This window comes from Dunckerocampus dactyliophorus, chromosome 21 (genome assembly GCF_027744805.1).
Source record: "Dunckerocampus dactyliophorus isolate RoL2022-P2 chromosome 21, RoL_Ddac_1.1, whole genome shotgun sequence".
NCBI lineage: Eukaryota > Metazoa > Chordata > Actinopteri > Syngnathiformes > Syngnathidae > Dunckerocampus > Dunckerocampus dactyliophorus.
Window position 1 is genome coordinate 5,987,382 of NC_072839.1, and position 24,820 is coordinate 6,012,201.

General features: G+C 39.6%; 2 protein-coding genes across 6 annotated transcripts in view; one reads left to right on the top strand and one right to left on the bottom strand.

The window, feature by feature from the left end:
• Positions 1 to 24,820, top strand: part of pigm (phosphatidylinositol glycan anchor biosynthesis, class M) — an 82,338-nt gene that overhangs the window by 55,806 nt on the left and 1,712 nt on the right. For 2 of the 4 annotated variants that reach the window (XM_054764858.1, XM_054764856.1), the window contains 3 exons: positions 1,330 to 1,397; positions 21,882 to 21,943; positions 23,519 to 24,364. The gene's annotated coding sequence lies outside the window, so the exon portion shown is untranslated. Of the gene's footprint in view, positions 1 to 1,329; positions 1,398 to 8,206; positions 8,259 to 21,881; positions 21,944 to 23,518; positions 24,365 to 24,820 lie in introns of those variants that run through there. The other 2 variants (XM_054764857.1, XM_054764859.1) reach the window with 2 other exon arrangements.
• The window catches only part of ahrra (aryl-hydrocarbon receptor repressor a), an 82,119-nt gene that overhangs the window by 39,990 nt on the left and 17,309 nt on the right, over positions 1 to 24,820 (bottom strand). The window lies entirely within an intron of this gene.

Genomic DNA, 24,820 nt, shown 5'->3' on the forward strand with positions numbered 1-24,820 from the left:
CAAACGAAATGCATTATGGGAAAACGTTTAAAAAAAATCATTTTAAACTTGTATTGGTACATGTATACTTATTAGGTATAGTTTGCCAGTGTTAAGTTGCTGTGTGATGAGTTTAGTGATGTTTGTAAGATGACACGGTGAGTCAGACTGTTATATTGAGTAATGACCTCCTGCAATTTCCAATAGGTTGACAAACTTGTGGGTTTTTTCATAGCTCTTGATTGACTCCTGTCAAATAAAGAGCTGCCTGGTCCTCACAGACTCGTGTTTGCCACAATATGTTATTTTATGATGTGCGGCTTATACACCGGTGTGGCTTGTGTATGTACAAATCTGTTTTTTCCCCGAAATTTAGTGGGTGCAGCTTATACACCGGAATTTACGGTATTTCATTGGTAGCAGTAAGAAGTAATACATTCACTTGATTTGTGTTTTTGGTACCCTTTTATGAAACGCCACACAGCTCCAGGAAATGGAGAGGACATGGTGACACATCACCCATTTCAGCTCTGTGTGAAACTCAGTGTGTGACATCACCTCCCGGTTCCTCTGCCCTGCTCATGGGAACATATTTTTCCCAGTTGAAACATCATTATGCCACAAAATCTGATTTATGACCCATTGGACCACCAATAGGAGCATACTGCGCTCTATTTAAGTTCTAAATGACAAAAATTCTTTGCAGTTTTCAGCTGGCTCGCCGACCAGAAGGTCTTTGTTTTAGTCATATAAAAGCTCTAAAAACATTTTTAGATTTTTTTTCCTGGAGTGAGAATAGAGCCCGACATTTCATTACATGGAAAAACTAACCTGCAGCCCATCCTCACCAAGCAGTGCAGCTCAATTTGGGAATGCATGCAAGTTTGGAGGCTACCTAAATAACCAATCAGTACTTTACAAGAAATCCCATTTAGTGGACCTGTTTATGTCCCCTGTAATACATTTTGCTGACAGACCCTTCCATTAGGGACGCAGCAAAGTACCTAAAGTGTAGAACTAAACACAGGGCAGTTTGGTCAACAGAAAACTATCTCTTCTGTGCGACAGTGAGAAAAACACAACATCCTGAAGTTTGTTAACTAGACACTAAATACTGGATGTCCTGCGTAGCAAATATCGGCATCACGCCAACACATCCTAGCAAGTTAGATGAATGTTTACTGTTCTAAACCCAACTCAACTCTCCCACTTGGTGGTTTACTGTATGTCTTTTGTGCTCTGTTGTCGGAAACATTCACTTTAAAAGATTTGACAGTTTCTTGAAGTAATACTTCTTACGATGCTGCGGTTGCCTTCCTGTTGCTTAAATGAATGTCTTTTGTCTTTTAGCCAAACAAGCCTGCTTGATGTGCTGCCAGCAGGAACACACACCCTTCTTCTGCTTCCTGCTTCTTCAGGTGATTTTTCATAACAGTTTTTTAATCTGGCACATCATCACTAGGATTAGGATACTGCAAATTTTATTATCAATTCGATAGCAAGTAAATACGAAGCCACAATTGCTGATATCAACACGAATACTTATTTTTCAAGATTATTGAATGATTTTGTGATTTTGCCTTTCTTTTTGTTACTTTAAGTCAAAGAAAATTAACTAACAGATCTTCAACTTAACATAATGTAATATAATTCAATAATTAATAAACAGCAAATACAGTACGTAATATAATCAATATATAATAATATAATAACAAATAATATATATGATAATGTAACAATTTCAATTAAAATATAAAATAAGAATAAATATAAAAAATAAAATATATATAAATTAAACATATAAATACATGTATAAAAATAAAATACATATAAATAATTTCTTTCCTTTTCTTCCATACAAAGGCTTGCACAAAATAAAGTCAATAATGCAAAATAACTAAACAAAATCAAAAACGACTACTGGCTCTCATTCAAATCTTTGAGCTTTTTGCACCCCAAAAAAAGTCCTCCTATATCCAAGAACATATTCTTATATATACTGTATATTGTAAACAATATAACCATATATAAATATAACAATGTCACAATATGAACACAGAACACACAGATATTAGTACAAATAAACATGGAGAGACCACTGAAAAATATCAGTCTCATCAGACTATTATTGATCAGATACTGATACTACCCCTGGCATCAATACTATCAACATTTGGATCGATCCAGCGCTGATTAAATAACCACACAGCATCCTAAACTGCGGTGTTTCCACAAGGTTGGGAAATACAAAAAGACATTAGAAGAGGGACGTTTGAATGGCCACTGTGTATGTGTGTGTGTGTATACGGTATTGTGTGATTTCATCTGATCAGATTCAGGTGTTGTCACCACCACATCCTGAAGGACTCCAGAACATTGATGGTCAGATTCAATAGTGTGTGTGTACGTGCGTGTGTATGTGTGAGTGACACCTTTGTGGGTGCTCCCTAATCTGTTTATTTAGTCCTCAAGGTAAACTGTACGTGTAGTACTGTGTATGTGTCCATGTGGGAGGCAGAGAGCAGGGATTCCCTAAAGCAAGTTCAGTAAATCCTCACCAGGCACGGATTCCAAGGCATCGCGTGCAGCGGGGTGGGACTATTGAGCTAAACCACGCCTCTACATACACACACACACACACACACACACACACACACACATATACAGTAGAGCTCGTAACAGAGGAGAGTGTAGTGGTTCGCTGCAATGCTTATCCTGGTGTTGTGGGAGGATTAATGGATTCCCACCATATACTCACCTGTCATCCCTGTTAAATCCATAGCTGGTGTTTCCGTGACCGAGTGAGACCTCTTATCGCAACAGCAGCCCTCATCTGGTTAACCTCAGCCTCTCTCTGCCTGTGTGATGTACACCAGTGGATGCATATCCCCTGTAGGCTCCCAGTAGCACTAGTGAGAACACTAAATGATACTTATCTCATGCACACATGACCGCAGTCATCCATGCCTTGGGGAAAAAAAATGCTTCTGAATTCTTCCTTCATGTTTTACTTTAGCGATATGCTTGTGATGCCGTGGCTGTACCTCGGGAAAGTTTTTTTTTGTAGTAACACTTTTGGAAGTGATGAGACTCATGGCGATAGGGTTGCAGTTGCAGTGTGGGTGGTCAAGATCAGGATCAGAGCGCTGATGAGAAAAAACAGTTGGGCTGCCGTGTGCGACTGGATGTGTGTTTGAACAAGGGATGGATGATACTGCAACGCTGTACAGTATAGTTGTCCCTCATTTTTAGCGGTTAATTGGTTCCAGACCCGACCGTGTTAAATGAATTTCCGCCATATCGGATTAGATGTTAATAAATTTAATATTTTCACAATTAGACCATTGAAAACCTGTTTATGACTTTCTGAATGCAGTTTTTAACATTATTAGAGCTCTGTAGACGTGAAATAACACCCCTATAGTCACCTTTATACTCCTGTTATTGTTTACACCACATTGCAACTCTTATGCTGCAGGGACTCGAAACGGCCAGTGAGCTAACCAGTTAACCTCGAGTTTATTTCTTCTAAACTTAAGAATCCAAAAACGTACCACTTCCACACGGGATGGAAGGAGGACTTTTTTTTTTCCACTCTATCATGTTTGACATCATGACTTCATGCTGTGTGAAGGTAATGTAAAGTAATGTCTCATTGTTTTGTGTCATTACTGCCGCCGAGTGATCAGAATACTACATATGACTTCTATTTCAATATGTTTTGGCTAATAATAGAACACAGTCTACCAGGAAACAGCAATCATTTATTAATTAATTTAATTTCTGGAAAACCGCGATATAATGAGGGAGTGATAATCAAACTGTGATATTGTGAAGTATGACTATATACCCACGACACCGGTACCAACCTTCTTAACTCCTTTCTTGTCAGAGTAATAGATGCATGTATGCCAAGCAGTAGTCAACACTAAATTCACAGTGAGCTTGTCACACAGTGAAATAAACAGGGGCGGGAGTGACAAGACAGAGCACTAACTACAATCACGGCGGTAACACAAGCAGCAAGCATGCTGGGAGGCTGACATTACAATATATTATACAGTACAGTACAGAGGATTAGTATGTGTGACGTTTACACCGTCGTATCAAGCATTTTTACACTTACTTTGTGAAGACACCTGTTTTGCTTTACATTTTACAGCCAAACCAATTCACATCCACTTGATTAATGTGTCAGGGCTGCATGGATTGTTACAGAAAAGTGTGTACATGCAGTTGTGCAGCGCATGTGGACAATGTTGATGCGCAAACCTGACACCATCACGACGTGACATGCACCTGTGCAAACAGCACTACAAAGACTCGCTCTGTTTTCAGAAGCGACCTTTAATGAGCCTTTATTTAAGTTTACAGCTCCCACGTTTCACGTCGTGAGACGCAGGCGTCATACAAGCTTCGTATGAAGCGTTGTTTAACACCAAACTCGTCATTTTCAATTGTGTGATCAGTGTTGATAATAACAATTAGCTTTTTCCAAATCAACTGTGGGATAATAAAAGTGCAAAGAGAAATGTACTATTCACAGTGAATAAAATATGCTGTTGCATGCAAAGAGGTAGTAAAAGTTTGATTCAAAGAGAGATAACACACATGTCTGAATGTGCTTAAACACACATGATTTACGAACCGCAACTGAGGAGTTATGTAATGGTCAAACATGTGGCTGGCCTTGCAAACAAACCACTGCACGCAACGGCAGAGAGGTCATTTACGTAGAGGCATGCCACTGTGTGCTCGCTCTTCGTCCCAAAGGAGCGCTTGTGCGGCTCACAGAGAAAGCGGTCAGACATTATTAGCTCAGCAACATGCCACTGAGTTTTTCCTCGCATAAGTCGAAGCCCCAAATAGATTTAACACTGCAGCAGGCGCACACGATATCCTCCGCTTCCAGAGGCATTGATGAGAATAGTAACAATGTCAAACAGGGCTGGACTAGATAAATACACAAAAGACAGTGATAATTGCTACTTCCATCAGTACACTTCAATAAGTATACTATGTATTCCGTACTTACACCTAGCCTTTTGAGTGCAGGAGTGGGTTCACACTGAGAAGTACAGCAAAATTAAATAATGGCGGCTGAGGAGCGGTGAAAAGTAGGGAACTGAAGAAGAAGTGGATAAATATTGCGATCATCATTCCTAGTAAGTGCACAACAACTGTAATGTATTTGGGACAGCACCAGTGGACAGTCACAAGTTGTGCCTTACCAGAAATGAACATCTCCATATTTACCCAGTTCTTCTGCTGCTGATGACCACTGCTTACAACCACATTATTTCAAGTTAGCCAAGATGGTGATTATTGATGGTTGCAAGTGTCTATCGCTGTACACTCACCATTTTGACAGTGCAGTGTCGTCCCAAATCTGTTACTACCATTGTGCACTAGCCAGAAATGGCAATCACACGATTTACCCACTTCTTCTTCTTCACTGTTTTCCACCACATTGTTTCACGTTAGTTCCTCCCTGTAGCAAAGATGGTGACTATTGAGGGTGGTACGTGTCCATCATTGCACGCTCACCATTTTGAGTGCAACATCCGTGTACTGACAGCGCACTACATTTACTTCTCATTGTGAATGCACTTAGACGCTCAAAAGGATAAGTGTAAGTACAGAAGTGTACAAATTGAAACACAGCCTGTGTACTTCGCTCCTGAGTGCAGAAAAACAGTGTAGTGCTGTCCTAAATCATTCACTGGTGTTGTGCACTTGACAATGGCAATAGAGTCGCCCCTCGCCACTTCGCAGTTCAAATTTATTAATTAATAAATCATGCTGTTTTGTTGTTGAATGTGACCAATTATTAGTCAAAACATATGCATATTGAAGCATTTTCAAGCATAAAAATGGCTAAATGAACTAAAATACAAATATAAGGCATTCAGAAGACGCATTCAAAGACGCTGTGAATGATATGTAGGGTTCCACACTGGTCACTAGGTGTTAGTAATGTTACTGTAATGTTCGGTGAGACACACAATCACCAGACTTGATCACGGGAACAACTAGATTTTATTGCAGGATGGAATTATCTCACAACAGGCACAATAATTCCTAATAATAACACGGGCTGCTGTTGTCGTCGTAACCCACGGCAAGCTAAAACTCAATTCTGAAACTCTGACGCCATTTCCTGTCCACCCGGCACTCAACTCCCCCAGGGAACACATTTATAGCAACACACAAGCTTTAGTTAAGTTAGTCCTTCCCTTTCTGCTACATAGCCAACATGGCCACTATTGAGGGGTTACAAGTGTTCATCACTGCACACTCACCATTGTGACCATTTTGAGTGCCGTACTTTTCAGTGTGAACGCCCTGAGTGTACAAATTTTGTCTGTGCAATGCTGTCCCAAAAATTTAGCCGCTTCGTCACTTCTTTCCACCGAATTTTTTCAAGTTATGATATTATATAAGTGTCCATCACTGCACACTCACCATTGTGACCATTTTGAGCGCAGCATCCATGTACTGACATCACATACTTGCGCACTCAGAAGCCTAAGTGTAAACAAGGAAGTGTGCCAATTGAAACACAGCCTGTGTGTGTAACGATTAAATGAGTTAAATGGCACCAATGCTGGTGATGCTCAGAAACTATACGAGGCAGCTGAAATCGGCTCAAGCCTGCAATCAGTAGTTGAATATGAAGCTTGTGACTGCCTCTTTGAGGTGCTTTTATATCCTTGGTCATTTTCATGTCAGCACATTGCAGTGGAAAAAGGCCAGCCTTGTGGATTTTATTAACTGCCCCGATGGTGGACAGACAGACAACAACATCAATAGAGCAGCTCAGCAGAGGGTCAACAACACTTAATAGTGGCATCATAAAACAAACTAATAAACATGATGTCAGATGGATTTAAAAAGTCCAAAAAATATATTAGAGTGATTTGGCACACAGTTGGTTTATGACATGGCATTTCATTGGTCACACATCTCAAGTTTGGCCTGGATTGCAACCAAGGAACCTCTTAAAGTTGATTTTGGAACATTTTGGAATTTAATCCAACAAAATTGTGCTTTTTTTTTTTTTTTTTTTTAGCTTATTTGGCATTTATTCCAAAGTCCCATATAAGGCCACAACTGTTTTACGGATGTGGGAAGCGGTGGTGATAATGCATACTTATGCGGGAACAAGGCACGGTCTCACATACTATGTCGTACGCAAGATGTAAACAGTACTTGACTTAAGTGTAAACAAGTCATGCGGGAGTGTGGCATTTCATGCCAATGTGCACCATCAATCTATCTTTGGCGGACCAAATTTATATGTGGCAGGCCTGTAGTTAAGTTAACATACAGTGGTGTGAAAAGTGTTTGCCCCCTTCCTGATTTCTGATTTTTTTTTTTTGCATGTTTGTCACACTTAAATGTTTTTAAAGAAACTTTATATTATTAAGGGAGAAAAAATCCAAACCTACATGGCCCTGTGTGAAAAACTGATTTCAAACATGCAAAATATTAAGAAATCAGGAAGGGGCCAACCACTTTTTCACACCACTGGATGAATTAAAAGAAAAATGCCCCAAAAATGTGTAAGCTAATATCAGAATTTGCAGCTGGAATTAACAAATCCATTTAATTTCATGCAGAAGGCGGAAAAACACCCCAAATGACTAATGGAACATCTTCTAACTCGGCCATATGCACTGCAAATGCCGCATCATTAAATTCACATTCACACACATTCCAACACTTGTGTGGAGAACGCACGGCTGCATGTAACACCAGCATGGCAGTCGGTACACATATTGAGCGACGGATGGACTGGCACGACAATCCGGTAATGCATGGCTTTCACGGGACGCGTTGCACGCTTAAATCAAGACATAATTGGCTTTGATCACGCTCAGCCATGGAAACGTGCAGCCGAAGTGACTGAGACGAGGAGGAGGAGAAGAAAAAAGGGAGGGAAGGCCGAGGCAGTGTGACGCAGCAGTTCGATTATTAATGTTCAGTCGTTCCTTACATGAAATATGACGAAAAGATGATGGGGAATCAAGCTTATCCAGAATCACAATAGCACAGTTAGTCAGGATTAATACTGAAGGACTTAATGCTTAATGCTCAACCACCAACAAGAAGAAGTCCAGTCTAGCATCAATCAAGCCTATGAGTGTAGCTGCTGTACCTAGTGGGCATGTTGGTAATTACCAATTATGACATCAACAAAAAATCCGTTTTCTGCATTGTGCAGGTGTGCCTAATGAAGTGTCCACTGAGTGTGGGATCCTTCCACTTAAAAGCGTGAGAGGGGACGACCGTCTTCGTAACAAAGATCTCGTTTGTCATGAGACAGACTCGATCAGCCTTCTCCTCTCTCCTCTCGCTCATCATGCATCTCCCTCTCAGCCCTTGTCCTGGCGTGCCCTCCCTCCCTCCGTCATGCCGCCATCCCTGTTGAGCGACTCATGCGCGGATACAATGTGCTCCACTGTGCTCTTTGAAGGCCAACATTACTGTTCACACGCAATCCACTGATATGTTCCTCCCTCTCATTTAACTTTATTCCCGGTTTCCCCCTTCTTTAATCCACTTTTCAGCGTTAACCCTTGTCAAGACACGGCTTTTAGTTAAAGTAACAGGCTGTGTGCTTGAATTTCTATTTATATAACAAGAAAGGAAATTAACTCACTGCAGGGAGGCCATCCTCTGATGCACTTCTCTTTTAAGTTGTTTAAAAGTGTTTTTGTGGGAAGAGAAGAAGATGAAAAGTCAAGACGTTTGAAGAATATTTACATTTGCATTTGTCTGGCACGTTTTTCTTTGATGACAACTTGCATTGTCCAACCACAATTTTGCTCTGTGGAAATGAATCCATGTCAATAATAGCTATAGGTTGCTGTCCAACATATCATGTAACATTACAAAAGTCTGTTCTCTTAGTGCTACAGTGCAAAGAAAAGTCATACAGTTCCAAGAATGCTGCCTGATCAATGTGGTAATATTACAACTAAAAGGTTTATGGAAATAGAGTTGTAATGTTAAGGGAAGTTAAGTTAAGTTAAGGGAAGAAAATGATGGAATAGTATAATCTGAAGAATTGACAATGACATTATGATATTATGACACAGCTAAGGGAATAAAGTTGTAATTTCAATTTTTTTTTATTAAAGTTTTTTTTTTTCTCATACAGCCAGGATTTTATTTTCATAATTCTGACATTATTCTACAATACGACAATATTTTCGTCCCATACAACTCAGACTTTATTCTCATAACTCTGACATATTCTACAATACGACAATATTTTCATCCCATACAACTGGGACTTTATTCTCATAATCCTGACATTATTCTACAATATGACAATATTTTCATCCCATACAACTAGGACTTTATTCTCATAATCCTGACATTATTCTGAAATATTTCAAATATGTTTTTCTCATAAAATTAGTACTTTATTCTCATAATTCAACGATTTTTTCCCTCATACAGCTAGGAATTATTCTCATAATTCTGGCATTATTCTACGATGTTGCAAATCTTTTTTCTCATACGACGAGGACTTTATTCTCATAATTCTCATATTATTTCAAAATATTACAAATATTTTCTTTCTTGTACAAGTAGGACTTTATTCTCATAATTCTTATATTCTACAATATTAATTATATATTTTTTCTCATATAATGAGGACTTTATTCTCATAATTCTGACATGATTTTACTATGTTAGAAAATATTTTTTTCTCATACAACTAGAAGTTTATTCTCATAAATCTGATATTATTTCAAAATATTACAAATATTTTTTCTCATACAACTAGGACTTTAATCTCATAATTCTGACATTATTCTACAATATTAAACATTTTTCTCATATATGAGGACTTTATTCTCATAAGTCCGACATGATTTTTCAGCATTATAAAATATTTTTTTCTCATACGACTAGAACTTTATTCTCATAAATTTGATATTATTTTAAAGTGTTACAAATAGTTTTTCTCATACAACTAGGGCTTTATTCTCATAATTCTGACATTATTCTACAATATTAAACTTTTTTCTCATATAATATTATGAAGACTTTTTTTCCTCATGTGACTAGAACTTTATTCTCATAATTCTGGCATGATTTTACAATATTTACAGGAGTTTTTTCCTCATATGACAAGGACTTTATTCTCATAGTTCAATATTCAACTTTTTTTTTGTCATAGAACTTGGACTTTATCTTCATTATTGTGACATTATTCTACAATACTACACTTTTTCCCTCATAGAACTGTCATTTCCTGTGAATTAAGGGCTATAAAAATCCTATGTCTTAGTACTTACTGTATATGCTGTATGTAATATGCATCAACACATGTAGTTTATGTCTGCAATTGTTTCATTGTGGTCAGCCTCCAACGCAGCTTGAGCCACAGAATTTCTTCTCCTGGATATTCCTGGCGTGCCAGTGCCACATCAGGAATATGATACTTTTTTTTTTCCATTTTCTCCCGCTGACAGAGTGACAAAAATATTCACTTCCTCCATCTTTTTTTTCCCCGTTTCTGTACATGCACGCGATGTGTGCTCCTGTGTGAACTGCCCTTTGGTGTCACTCCCTTGTGATCTGGTGTAGACACAGTAGAATTGTGTGTGTGTGTGTGTGTTGCAGCTCTGTGCAGTGTCATTAGTCATAGTGAAAGACGAGTAAGACAAAAGCTTATTTCTGCAAGACTGCTCTTTTCCTCTGTGATGTTCCCTCCGTCTATTCGTCTTTTCACACTCATTCACCGGCGCTCTCACTCACTCCTTCTCCGCTTGCTTCGACAGATCGTTTTCATAACCACTTTTCCGAGGTCACGGCCTCGTCTGCAGTAGTCACGCAACCCCCTTGCCTGCTCAGTCAGCTTTACACATACATGCATACACACATACTCTAACCACAGCCACACTACGCTATGCCGCTTAAAGAGACAGCGCGCAGCTTTCTTCACATCAGACACTTTTAAAGGGTCAGCATGTCTATTTTTGGTGCTTGGCGCTCAAAGCATTCTGCTGCCGCACGCTTGCAACCTGTGGCTGCAGGGTGGAAATGCAACTGGCTGAGATTATTAAGCCGTTGACTGGCGTTAGACAATGAAGCAAGCTGTCAGTTCAGGTAGCAGTCAGGGGAGAGAGGCGCAAGAAGGCTTTTGATGTGGTTTGTGGAAATGCAGGAAGCACCTTCTCTGCTTTTACCGCAGCATGTGAATTAGCGATGCTAGTTCTTGTGCATGCAGTTTACTGTAGATGTGAAAATGTACATATCTTTGCTACTGGATAAGAGTAAATAATGCTGATTATTCAGTGAACAGTGTGTCGTATTAGTGTTTTGTTTTATGAATTCATATCATATGCTGTTTTGTACCCCTTTGATTGTCTGTGGTTTGGATTGTCTTCTGTTTACCTAAAATGGAGTTTGTTGAGCTTTTAGCGGATGTTCTTCCGGTTACGTGGCTGTACAGCATGGGCATATTGATATAAGTGTATCAGTTACCATAGCAACATAAATGCAACCGCCCTTCCCCCCTGCACTGCGGTCTGGTGCTTTTAAAAGGTTAAGTCCTTATGTGGATTTGTAGAAAGACAATTCAGTGAGATTTTATACATCCCTGAACAGTAAAAGTAGTACAGTGGATCCCCGCACTTTCACGAGTCAGCATTTACAGTCAAAATATCTCATTCACCATAATGTATGTATAATGTATATGTGATAATACATGTACAATGTACAGCATACATGTACTACTGTTAAAAAAGCCCTCAGTTTTTCCATATTTGGCCCTTTTTTCTTCACTGCTAATGTTTTTTCGTCAAGCGTTGCGATGTCGTACTTTGTTCGGCAGTCCTTGAAGGCACCATAGATGCAAAATTGAAACTTATAACTTCCACACCGTGACTTTGATTCCTTCTGTTCATCCGTCATCTTACATTATCACTGATTAGTGGTCAGTAGCTATACAGTTTATACTTTAAAATGCGTTTAATAAGTGTGTGAGGCATATTTAGGGATTAAACCGAGTGAACAATGGCAATTAAAGAGAGAAGAAGGAGGGTTTTGGAGCTGAATCTAATCTATTACAGTCGGCCCTCTCTGCATCACGGTTCAAACATCGCTCCCTCTATCGCAGTTTTTCAAACAATGTGGTTGACTATGGCCTGTTATTAGTCAAAAAATACGCATATTGTATATATTTTTTGCCCAAATTAAGCATTTTCAAGCCTAAAAATAGCTAAGTGAACTAATACAAATATAGTGTTAGCCATTTACGAGCACCAACTTGTGAATGTAGTATTTTACACTGGTCACCAGGTGTCAGTAATTGTTCAGTGAGACCACCACTGAAGCACTAGACGTGAACAACCGGCTTTATTGCAGGGTTAAATGATCTCACGACAGGCACAATAATAATAATAACATAACAATAATAATAATAATCATAATAATAACACGGGTTACTGTTGCAGCCATAGCCCACAACAAGCTAAAACTCAACTCTGCTCCCCTTCAAGGTCAACTGTCTTTAATGGCTATTTTCTGTGAGTACGGTATATTGGGTAATAGCAGTGCAAAGGTGACTATGGGGGTGTTATTTCATGTTTTGATGGCTCTAATAATGTTAAAAACATTCCTAAAGAAAGAATCCTACTTCTCCCTTATTTAATTCACTTATCACGGTCAAGTCTGGAACCAAATAACCACGATAAACAAGGGATTACTGTAATTATAATAGTCGCTTTTATTGCAAATGTTGATCCGAAATCGGATGGAGGAATGAGCGTGTCGTGGGTCAGAAATAAGACATTTTGCGTGGAACGTAACCCCGCGTAAAAGTGGGGTGTCTACTGTACATGAACACACATTTCAGGTATTACCTGCATGCTATGAGTGGAATCATAGCTGACACTTAGAAATGACGTTGCATGGATGAGCCTTTTCCAGCCAGTTTTCCAACAAATACTCCTGGAAATTGGTAACAAGTTTGACAAGGAGAATTTTGCATGAGAAGGAAGTGAAGTAGCAGGCTGGCCAATAAGCAAAAGGTTTTTGGCAGGTGTTAAGTCTGCTTTCCATCCAGCTGCTGACTTAAAACATGATGGGAGGATGTGGTTAACGTGCATTAGATGAAGACCAGGCGAAACTATTTTGTTTAATCCTGCAAACAAACATGACATGATAACACAAACACCCCCCTCCCTCCTTAGCAATCGTATCACTCTGCCAATCCTCAACGTTTTGTGACATTTAAATACGTCTACATATCATTTTGTTTTTGTGAAGGCCCAATAAATGATGCAAGAGGCTCTTCTATTTTATGCCTCCCTTCCGCACTGTGGGCCCACATCTCCACCACCCACCCCCATCCCCTCCAGTTCAACACAGCCCAGAGCATTAAAGTCGCTCATGGTATAATCTGATTGCGTGACATGTTGACCTTGTTGCAGGGGTCCTCTTTTAGCCGCGCTGTGCTGCTCAATTAGCGAGACGGTTAATTTCATTTCATTTCATGGATTTGCTCCTCCTTTACTGACCAGTTGTGGGAAAAAGGGAACATACGGGACAAATAAAGCCGCGCGCGCACACACACACACACACACACACACACACACACACACACACACACACACACACACACACACACAAAGACTCATGTCCAGGGCTCCGAGCGAGGGAAGGATTAGATCGGATATTAAAAGTCCAAAAAGAAGGCATAACAAGGGAATACAAAAAAATACAAAGGAAGTTGTAATAGACAATGATTAATGCAAAGGAAATTAAAAAGTTGCTTTTATGCTCTGATACCGAAACCAATTCAAGTGAATGTAGGTGAAATGTATTATTTTTTTTACTAGCAGGCCACTTCCTAATTCATTGAAGATGACAAGAATGTACCATTTTCCATTCTGGGACATGGGGAACGGCTCTATCGTGACTCATGCGGATAAATCAGACTATAAATTGCACTGACAAAAGTAAAAAAAAAATAAAAAATTAGCGCTGAGTATTTGTGATTATTTTTCTTATTGTTTGTTTGTTAGCAGACTACTTCCTGGTTCATTGATGCTGACGTAAGACAAATACAGTAGACCTTATCATGTAGGATTCCGGAATGCTGATAAAATCATGACTGAAACAACAAGAATATTGATAAATTCTCTAACAAAAGTGAAAAAATCCTATTACATTGTACATTCTATTTATGCTTAATGCCTGTGCGCTAGCTAGCAGGCTGCTTCCTGGTTCATGAAGGATGGCGTCAGATGACTGTACTATTTTTAATTTTGGGTCAGGGGAATGGTTCAGTCAGGACTCAAACAACAACAATTACAACTAAAAGAAAATAAATCCCTCTAACAATTTTTCCAAAATATTTGCGTTTGTTTGTCAGTTGATTTCTGAGTTAGCATGCTACTTCCTGGCTCATAGATTGTGCGTAACACATGTATCCCTTACCATTTAGGATTCTTGAATGCTATAAAATTGAGTATGAAACCAAAATAAAACCAAAATATTAATAAATTCTCAAACAAAAGAGAAAAATCCTGCAGAACTACAGTATTTATGCTTCACTCCCTGGTTCTTCAAGGATGATGTCAGATAAAAAGAATGTACTATTTATGATTTTGGGGTGGGTGAATGGTTCAGTCAGGACTCAGACAACAAAAACTACAAAAAAAAAATACATTTCTCTAACTAAAATTTTAAAATCCTGGAAGGCTACAGTATATTTGCGTTTGTTTGTCGCTCTGTTTATTAGTTAGCATGCTACTTCCTGGTTCATAGATTCTGCGTAAGACATATTCTTTACCATTTAGGGTTCTTGAATGCTGATAAATCGTGTCTGAAACAACCAAAATATGAATAAATTCTCAAACAATGGAGAAAAAATCCTGGAGAAATACAGTATTTATGCTTCATGTCATTCTGTGTTAGCTAGCCGGCTACTTCCTGGTTCATGAAAGTGGGCATAAGACAAATATTTCTAACTATTTAGGATTCTGGGATGGGGAAACTGTTAAATCGTGACTGAAACAACAAAACCATGAACAGATTCTATTACAAAAGTGAACAAATTCTTTGGGACTAAGGTATATTTATTCTTAATGTACTTCTGTGTGTTAGCTACCAGACTACTTCCTGGTTCATGGAAGTGGACGTGAGACAAGTATTCCTTAACATTTAGGATTCTAGGATGGGGAGACTGTTAAGTCCTGACTGAAACAACAAAAATATTAATAAATTGGTAATTAATAAATTAACAATTAATACATTTTTATTCCTTACCTTTTGGGATTTTGGGATGGGGAAACTGTTTAATTGTGACTGAAGCAATGCAAAATAAATTTGATTTTAAAAAGTAAAATCTTGGAGGATTATGTTTGTGTTTACTGTCCTTTTGTGTGTTAGCTTATTTTCTTAGATAGGGAGGACCCCTGGTTTGAAAGAGGTGTGAAAGAAGTCATTTACGTCAAACTACACTCTACACTAACATCCCCTTACATCAATGTCCTAACATCCTTCCCCCGAAGATTGTCTCATTCCACTGGAAGAGCGGCCACTAACGGTCATTCACCAGCCACACCCGCCAACAACTACGACAACAATTCTATGGTGACCACCACTACTGACATAAATAGGGAGATCCAACAATTAAACATTTTGAACTGAAGAAGTCTTTTGTATTAAAGATGAAACAAGTCCATTTGCCTTGATTCAACATTTCCGGATGTGCGACTTGGCGGTTTTATGGTGACTGAAAAGAAAAAAATAAAGTACTCTCTCTGCATTTTTACCTAGATTTGCACCAACGTCAAATGGGATCTTGGCCAGCCTGTGTGCCACCCTTGCACAATGTTTCATGGCGCTTTTGCATGATCCTGCCAACAAATCAATCACTACACAGCAATCAGAGGTCATAAAATGCTTTGCCACCTCCAGCATGTGAACGATGTCATTATTTGTTGCGGTTCAGCATGGCAATCGTTACGATGCACATTATTAATCACTTGTTAGCGCTGCTGTCTAAGCCACAAAACAGAAACAACAGCTTCAAACATGAACAGATGGTGGAGAGGATTTGTTGCGCTGCAGACAACCAACTGCACAACAGCTGGAGCGACTAACGGCGACCGGCACAGGACAGGCAGTGTACTTCTGTGCATTTCGGCACATTTAGACAATTAACAGTGTATTATTGTCTTGAGACATGTGAGTAGGTGTGGCTTTTTCATCCTTAACTCGTTTAGGGACATGTTGAGGTCATTTGCACAACATTGCGTGAGAAGGGAAGGGTATCCGGTGGATCCAATTGCCCTCAGTGAGGGCGGCAGCGCCTCTATGAATGTGGCCTTTGAGTGGCAAGAGGCCAGCAGACATGCAGACATGCACTTATAGTGTATCTGTGAAAAAAGGCCTGATGCGACTTCAATCTGCTACAATTATGTTGTCCTCCTCCCACCCTTCCATGCCTTTTCTGTCTGTCCCCTCTGAGAACAGGATGCCCATGAGTCACAAGGAAGGATTCTCCGGTGATCTTGTTTACACTCATATGCGAGGACTGTGACGTATCACCGCATCCATTCCAGTTTTACTTTTGAACGGGCTATTCAAAAAAAATGCATCATTACTTATTATTTAGCACATTTAAAAAATGATAACCTTGCATTGACTCAGATACAAACAGCACAATCCCACTGCATCTCAAACTGGGTTATCCACAGCTTCAAGCCCAGAAAATCAAATAATATCTACCGGCATCATCTGAAAGCCAATAATATGCATGCAGGTGGCACAGTTCAATTTCAGCGTGTGTTATTTAGTTTGAACTTTCTGTACGTCACAGACGGAGGGATATAAATCCAGTGGCAGCTATACGGACATGTGGATGCAAGACGGCTTTGATTTTAGAGCTATATTTACACCCAACGTCCACAATGATGCAGGCTGTCACATCAACGTCTTTGTTTGCATGAATGACAGCCCGGAAACTGGGTTAGACACTTTGATCTCGGCTAATTTGTCAAACTCAACTGTAAAACTTTTCACTACTCTTGAGTTTTGGTTTGCATTCAACAAATAAATACCCGTGGAAGTCGATATTTTATTACTTTATCTCTGCTTTATCCCACGTTTCTTAAAATAAGTGGTATTTCTTTGCATATTGACACGTTTTTAGGTACACACAATAATGACACACTCAGAGGGTGAAAAGGTGTCAAAATGTGCACCCCTACTGTGCTATTACAAGTGATGCTCGGGTTACGAACGAGTTCTGCAACTAGGCTGTGATGTAAGTCGGGTTTTAGGCCCTGTCCACACAGAAACGTTCCTGGGATATTTTGTTGGCGGGTTGAAAGAAATTTGAGTCCACGCTGTGCCAAATTAGTAAATAGTTGCATCCAGACGGTAACGGATCACTGGGTGAAAACAATGTAGTACACAAGGCACACCTACAGTATGTGTGGCGCTGTGAAGACAAACAAACGGAACCACGTGACACACCAAACCATAGAAGGAGAACGCACGCATGCGCATAACTTTGTCGTCCGCTTTTCCAAGGCTCGTCTAGACTCACGACAAAGTGGCATTACTTCTGCGAGTCATTTTGGAGTACAATACAACAAAATATCAGGAGAATGTAGACTGCGGTGAGTCAAATATTCAGCCGGCGTTTTCAGACTCCCACTCTGGAAGCCGTTTTCAAAAAATACCGTTTCGGGGCACCCAGAACACCGTTTCCGTGTGGATGAGAGGCTGAAACGATAAAATACTTTGCCGTTTTGACCTGAAAACGTTTCCGTGTGGATAGCCCGTAAGCGTAAGTCAGAACATCCGTACTAAATTATGCCGAAATTAAACTCATGAGTTACTCACACTGTGCACAAAATAAATACAAAAATTAAATGAAACAGTAATAAAAAATAATAATTCCTTTTATCTCTGTGGTTGTCCTCCCCAGGCTATTCTAGAAAGATACCTTCCTTTTCTCCTCCCAGACCTCCATGTAGCAGCGCATGGAATCCATGACCCCTCTAGCATTCATTAGCATTTGGTAATCATCATCATTAATGATGGTCGCGACAGTCGAACGGTTGAGACCAAATTGGTGGCCGTTTCTCCTGTCTGAGCTCTGTTCATTTTCACTTCCATGGTGACAGCTTTCCTTTTCATTGGCGCACTGCCCTTTGGGAGACATATAACAAAGTGCAATAAGTGCACGAAACGTCGTAAACAGAGGACCACCTGTACTTTCCTGGCAAATCACATGGTGGCACTGTTACTAAACTCCAGGTTTGACCCCATAAGTCCGATTGACTTGAAATTTCAATAATCAATGCGACTGACAAACACGTCTGTAACATTTAAGCAAGATTGGGCGAAAAACACGGCAAAACCTTTGAAGGGCAAAAGTACTTGTCCATTTGTCTAATATATGTATTATTCATGCTAGCATGCCTTCCAAAGCATTTGGAGCACAACCCAGAAATGTACGCTACAGTTGTAAAAACACTACAATAAAAAAAAGATAAAATGCTTTTGACTGACACTGTCATGAAACACCTTGTTTATTATTGTGGCTGTTGTTTGCGTTGCTGCAGAACTGCACAAGAGCACAGTAATAATAAAAATGCAGTCTAATAAATGACACGCCTTTGCACACACAGCCAAGGAAACCATTGGAATCTATTATAGAACAAGAAATGCTGCCTTATAAATTAACTGTGATTGAGAAATACCAGTAATAGGAGTGGTGCATGAAAAATAGACACTGGTCAGACCACATCCAGCTCAAAATGTGTATAAAAACAAAGATTTCAACTCAATGCTCCGACTGTATGCGTGTGTGTGATGCATATTTAAAACATTTGCAATTTGATGATGAAAACAAACCCTGGCACATTAGCATGGAGAATTTCCTCGCTCCGCACGCAAACTTAGACTAAGGGAGGGCTCCACAGCGAGTATGTGTGTGTGTGTGTGTGTGTGTGAGAGAGAGAGAGAGAGAGAGTGTGTGTGTTTAAAGCTAGCAGCTGTTTAAATTCAGTGCTCTCTCCAACATGCCAATTTAAACATGATCCTTTTGGACGGAGAAAGAATTTGACACACTCGCCACCTCTTTCTGTCGCTTTTAATATTCTTTACAAGATTTTTTTTAAAAGTCTATGTTATGCTTTGTGTAGCATTGAGTGAATTCTGACTGCCAAATATTTATCCTGACAGCTCTTACACCTGGTATGAAGCATTGGTCTCTTGTCATGTGTCGTCTTTAAGAGGTCAGTGCGACCGATGAATAAATCATCATATTAGCGCTGGTCCATGAACGGCCCACAAGTTGGAAGCCTGTGGCGCCACCTCTAATAAGGTCACAAACACAAAAGATCCCTAACGTTCAATGAAATGTTCCTTTTTCCAATATGTGCATTTGTTCCTGTGTGTCCAGACTTCACAGTTGTTACTTTACAATTGTTAATCGTGCCGATATTGCATGAAAATATCAGTGATGTGACAGTTTCAGCCGACATCTCCCAGATTTGCCGATTTGTGTCAACATAAGCGGCTGTCGACGTAACCAAAACTAGCCATTTTTGTACATTTACTGTCACGTTGTTATTGTCTGAGTTTTGTGGACACATCCTCGGATCGGCTGACTCACATCGCCATAAGCGGTTGTCCCCCATAACCAAAGCTAGCCGTTTCTTGCACATTTACGTGCGGCTGCATCATCTGACTTTTGGTTCGCAATTGAGTCGACACCCCTCGGATTGGCTGATTCACTCACGTCGACATCAGCGATTGTCGATATAACCAAATCTAGGCATTTCTTGCACATTTACATGCGACTTTATCATCTGAGGTTTGGTGGGTTGTATTTAAGAAGACATCCCTCGGATTGGCTGACTCATATCGCCATCAGCGGTTGTCAACATAACCAAAACTAGCCATTTTTGCACATTTACTGTCACGTCTTCATGAGCACAGTTTTGTGTTGCATTTAAGTGGATATCCCTCAGATTGACGGTCTCATGTCACCATGAGCCGTTGTCAACATAACCAAAATTAGCCATTGCTTGGGCATTTTATTTTCACGACTTTATCATCAGCGTTTTCGGTCGCATTTAAGTGTCTATACCTCAGATAGATCGACTCACGTCGCCATAAATGGTTGTCAACAACCAAAACTAGCCATCGCTTGCACATTTACTGGTTAGTTTTGGGCTGCGGTAAGTGGACATCACTCCGATAGGCTGACTCACATCAACATAAGCAGTTGTTGACATAACCAAAACCGAAACTAGCCATTTCTTGCACCTGTACTGTGACTTTGGCCAGAGACATAAGGAGAATGGATGATAAATTATTTTTTTCTTCCATTTGTGCAAAATGTAATTGGTTGCATTTTGTCAGTCGTGATGTCTACCGCGAAATAACATAACCACAACATAACCACAAACCTGCTTTTGCAAAACCACGCAAGCGAAAATGATGACATTAACAACACTACAACACATGTCGACATAAACTGACCCATTTTTCATAGAAATGACCCCTTATTGTATATCAATGTCGGCTAGAGCGGGCCACTTTTTAGTAACAAGAAGAACACGGTGGACCGGGAAAGGATGAGCTGGTCGACGTAAGTTGTCGACATAAACGTGGGGTTGACTTAAATGGGTTCCACTGACAAAATTACGCAGGGCTTGTGATCCATTTTGAGCAGCTACATGCAGTAAGTTACCAAAAAAGCCCCGTACAGGACCGCAGTAGATCCCCGGTATTCACAGGGGTTACAATCCAAGACATTCCGCAAAGGGCAAATAAATGCGAGTAATGAAGACACCCATAAAAATGTCTATTTCTGACACTCTAATAAAGCTTGGATTATGCTGCTGCATCGAGGCGCCACCATACGCTAACTTCCTGCTAGCTTGATGTTGACGTTCTCCAGTTTCGAATCAACATTTGCAATAAAAATGACTGTTGTATTATTTTTATTCTCTCTTAAATTGCCATTATTGCCAATGAGATGCCTTTTCTGCGGAAAAAAATTACCTTTTTTCGGGCATTTTTTTACCAAAAATCTGCACATTTGTGGGCGAGCATATGTTGAATCGCAACTGTGGGGGGATACATTGTACTTGGGGCAATCAATAAATTAGGAAATCCTGCTGCACAATGAATTTTTTTAACACATACAAAAATAAACGCATCCTCTGAAAAATCCCGGCAAGTATTCGGGTCATGTCATAGCTTTGTTTACCGTCGAACACTTAAATACACCTTCCATTCTTCCGGCTAACAAATAAAGCCTGGGGGCTTGAAGGACAGAGCGAAGCGCGAGTCACGCAACCAACAGCCCCGCCTCCCGGTTCTCTCTCTCTTTCTATCTCTGTCTCTGTCTGTCTTTCTCGCTGTCAACACGCTCGCCATCCTGACTGACTGGATGGATGAGACGTTTACTACCCCCTTGATACAATATGTGCCTCAGTGCTGTTTGGTTTGTTTGCGTTTGCCCGGCGACTGGATGCACACTGTGTGGGACGAGGACCTACCGTCTCCTCGTTCGATCACAATTCGTCAGGGAGCAGTTGAATGAGAGTTCAGGCTTCTCTGGGAGCACAGTGCAAGGCGAAGGCCTGCCTCCCAATACGACACACACAAAACCATTTAAACAACCTCATGCATCACATTTGCACTGCTCACCGCTTAATTAGATACAGTATATCCATCCAGAGGCAAGAACGTTTGGTTTGTGGCTCTCTATTAAATGATTTCTGGAAAAACTCATCTCAGATCACTATCTGAAACTACCCTCAGAAATTGAATGTGAATGCTGTTCGTGGGAAAAATGATCAAATAATTCATCAATTGTGACTTCATTGTTTTTACAGGATGGGAGAACAGCTTTCTAAATGTTCTGAACTCCTGTTTCCACGCCAGGTGAAGAGAACAGGTGAGGTCTTTGCTAAGAAAGGTCCAGACAAACATTGATATTTTTTAAAACGTATGCATTTTGTCCTTTCGTTTACAAGCGAACTAGGTTTTTGTTATTAAAAACTGAGCTTTTTGGCTTGCGTCATAAGAAATTATATAAAAAAGGACCCTTATTTGACAACAAAACACGAGCGATGCGGTTATTGACTTACGGGCGCTGATTTAATTTTGTGCACTGATAGGCATAACACACATGGGCGGTAATAAAGAAACAGTCATGTTGTTTCCTGCGCTCCGTGTAAATCGGGGGCCGCAAACTCGCGATGGTCATGGGGGGTCGCTAGACAGAACACTAACTATAATCACTATGCCAACACAAAAATGACAGCACAACATGTAACAAGTAAGTAAACACGCCTAGGGTGGCTACTACTACTATGGGGAATAATAAACAACAACTATGTTAACTCTAAGCACGAAACGTTGGCAACATTTCACAAAACAAGTGCCGCAAGGCATGCTGGGCAGCCGGAAGCACTATCAATGTAAAAGGGAAGGACTAGGCAAGAGAAGCTTGTGTTCAGAAGAACTGCTCATGTTCTGAAGAGTCGTTCCTGTTCTGAACTGTTATTAATAGAGATTGGATCAGTTGGACTAGTGAAGTGCTGCTCGATGCTGAAATATCAATACTTCCGATACGGGTTCTTCATGCTCAAAAATCGATTCTCAAATCGATTGTCTGAAACATTTGTCTGTTGAAATGAGCCATGTGCGAATTGTGAATAACGTCTTCATTCTTACAGTAGTTGTTAATCATTAATAATTTATTTTAGTGGTTTATTACTTTACTTATATTCTTTTTTTATTGTTGAAAATACTATTTTCACATATTTTTGATGATTTTGTCCTCTGTTTTTTCTGTTGCTGTATATTAGCTTGGCTATATAGTAAATCACCCTGCTACCTCGATATACTTCACAGTTTAAAATAAAGAAATGAATAACTTAAATTAGTAATTTATTTAATTAACACATTAATTAATTGTCTTGTATTCTTCATGCTGTGATTTTAAGTGCGCTACTTCTTAAAATTTGCCAGACATATCAGGTGAATTTACACAAAGTATCGGTATCGGATCCAGCCTGACTTTTACTCCGTATCGGATTAGAAACTAAATCAGTGTTATTAACCCGGCCCAGCCTCACATAGAGTCTAAAAGGTAAGTTCAGTTTGAGACCCGGGGCGTAAATGAGCACTGATTTGAGAGATAATATGCATATTGCTAATATCTGACTGTATTGACGAATAGAAGTATTACAATACACAACCAAGTCAGCTGTGGTTGCTTTTTCAGGCTTCTGATTGGTCGATGTGTGCATTTGCTCATGAATGTCGTTTCGTGTGGACTTTTTTTTTTTTAAATGTCTATTTAGCGTCGTTACCTCCGCCAAGTGCAAAAGTGAGAGGTACTGTTTCATCGCCACTTGTTAGTTTGTTTGAATCATTTGAATCACTGCATCTGTACCAATCAACCCATTACATTTTAGGAAGAATCCAAATAAATGTATTGATCCAACCATTTATTTTCACTCAGTCTTGGCCATATGACATTCTGAAGAAAGGGGACCGCATCTGGCTGAGGGAGTTCCATCCAGCAGTATCCGGTCAGACGTCAGCTTTGGTTTGTGAGCTTTCCAACTGCATGAAAACACATTGATTGACTTTTGTCTTGTCTGCGGATGACCACTGAAGCATACGTGCAACTAACATACAGCAAAGTGACAGGCAAAACAAACACTCTAATGTACAATAATCCCAAGATATCAGCGCTTGTGCCATGTGAGTACTTTTCACTGCTAATAACATGCTACTCTTTACTTCATCTTCCTTCATCTTCCATCGCCAGTGTTCACAAGCAGTTGCTTTCACCCCAAATGAAAGCAGAAGCGGCCACTTTTTGTCATGATTGTTTGCCTTTGTGAAGGCCCATATCGTGCCACAGCAGCGGTGTCAGCGGGTTCATTCATCAGCCAACGTGAATGGGTTCTGCATTCGCTCGGTTTAGCCATCAACAGATCGCATTACTGACACCGCCGAGCTTTTTATGCGGGTGGCCATGTTAAATTGGTTGTGCCATAGCTAATAGGCCTCGGGTTTTCACTGGGAGGACAACTGGGTGCTGTTTGAGGATGACAGCCAAGGTTTTGGTTCAGAGGAGGGAATCTATGTCATGACATCAATCGCTTTCTTTGTGGTTTGTCTATAATCCATGCAAACGGGATGATTGAGAGGCAACAAGAACACCAAATTGGTCAACGTTATGCACGTAATGTAATGTCACAAATCCAACGCACAGTATTTTTAATTGCAAACTTAACATGACGTTAAATCCTTTTAATTTTAATTTTTTTTTTCACAGACAAAATCAAATAAAAGAATATAAAAATAGTTAAAAAATAAAAAATAAATACAAATATATATATATATATATATATATATATATATATTTTTTTTTTTTTTATTTTATTTTTTTTTTTTTAAATCCTTTTTATTTCATGTGCAGACACCCGTTTGACTGGCTGCGTCGACATAAGCAGAAACGTAAGGAAAATGGGTGATAAATAAAAGTTTTCCTCCATTTCTGTTTTAAATTTTCTAATTTCATTTTATGTCTTAACTACAATCAGCTAACAATCTAAAAAAAAAAATGTAATGGCTGTGTTTTCTTAGTTGCTGTGGTAGAATCCGAGTTAATACTGCAGTGCTATTATTTTGTGCTATTATTTACTTTGCACCGAACAGGAAGTCGCTGCGTGCATGTTTTAATATTGTACAACAAGACAGTAGTTACGCTGCTGTTGTGGTTTCACGCTGCTAAGCCTTAATGGTGAACTGA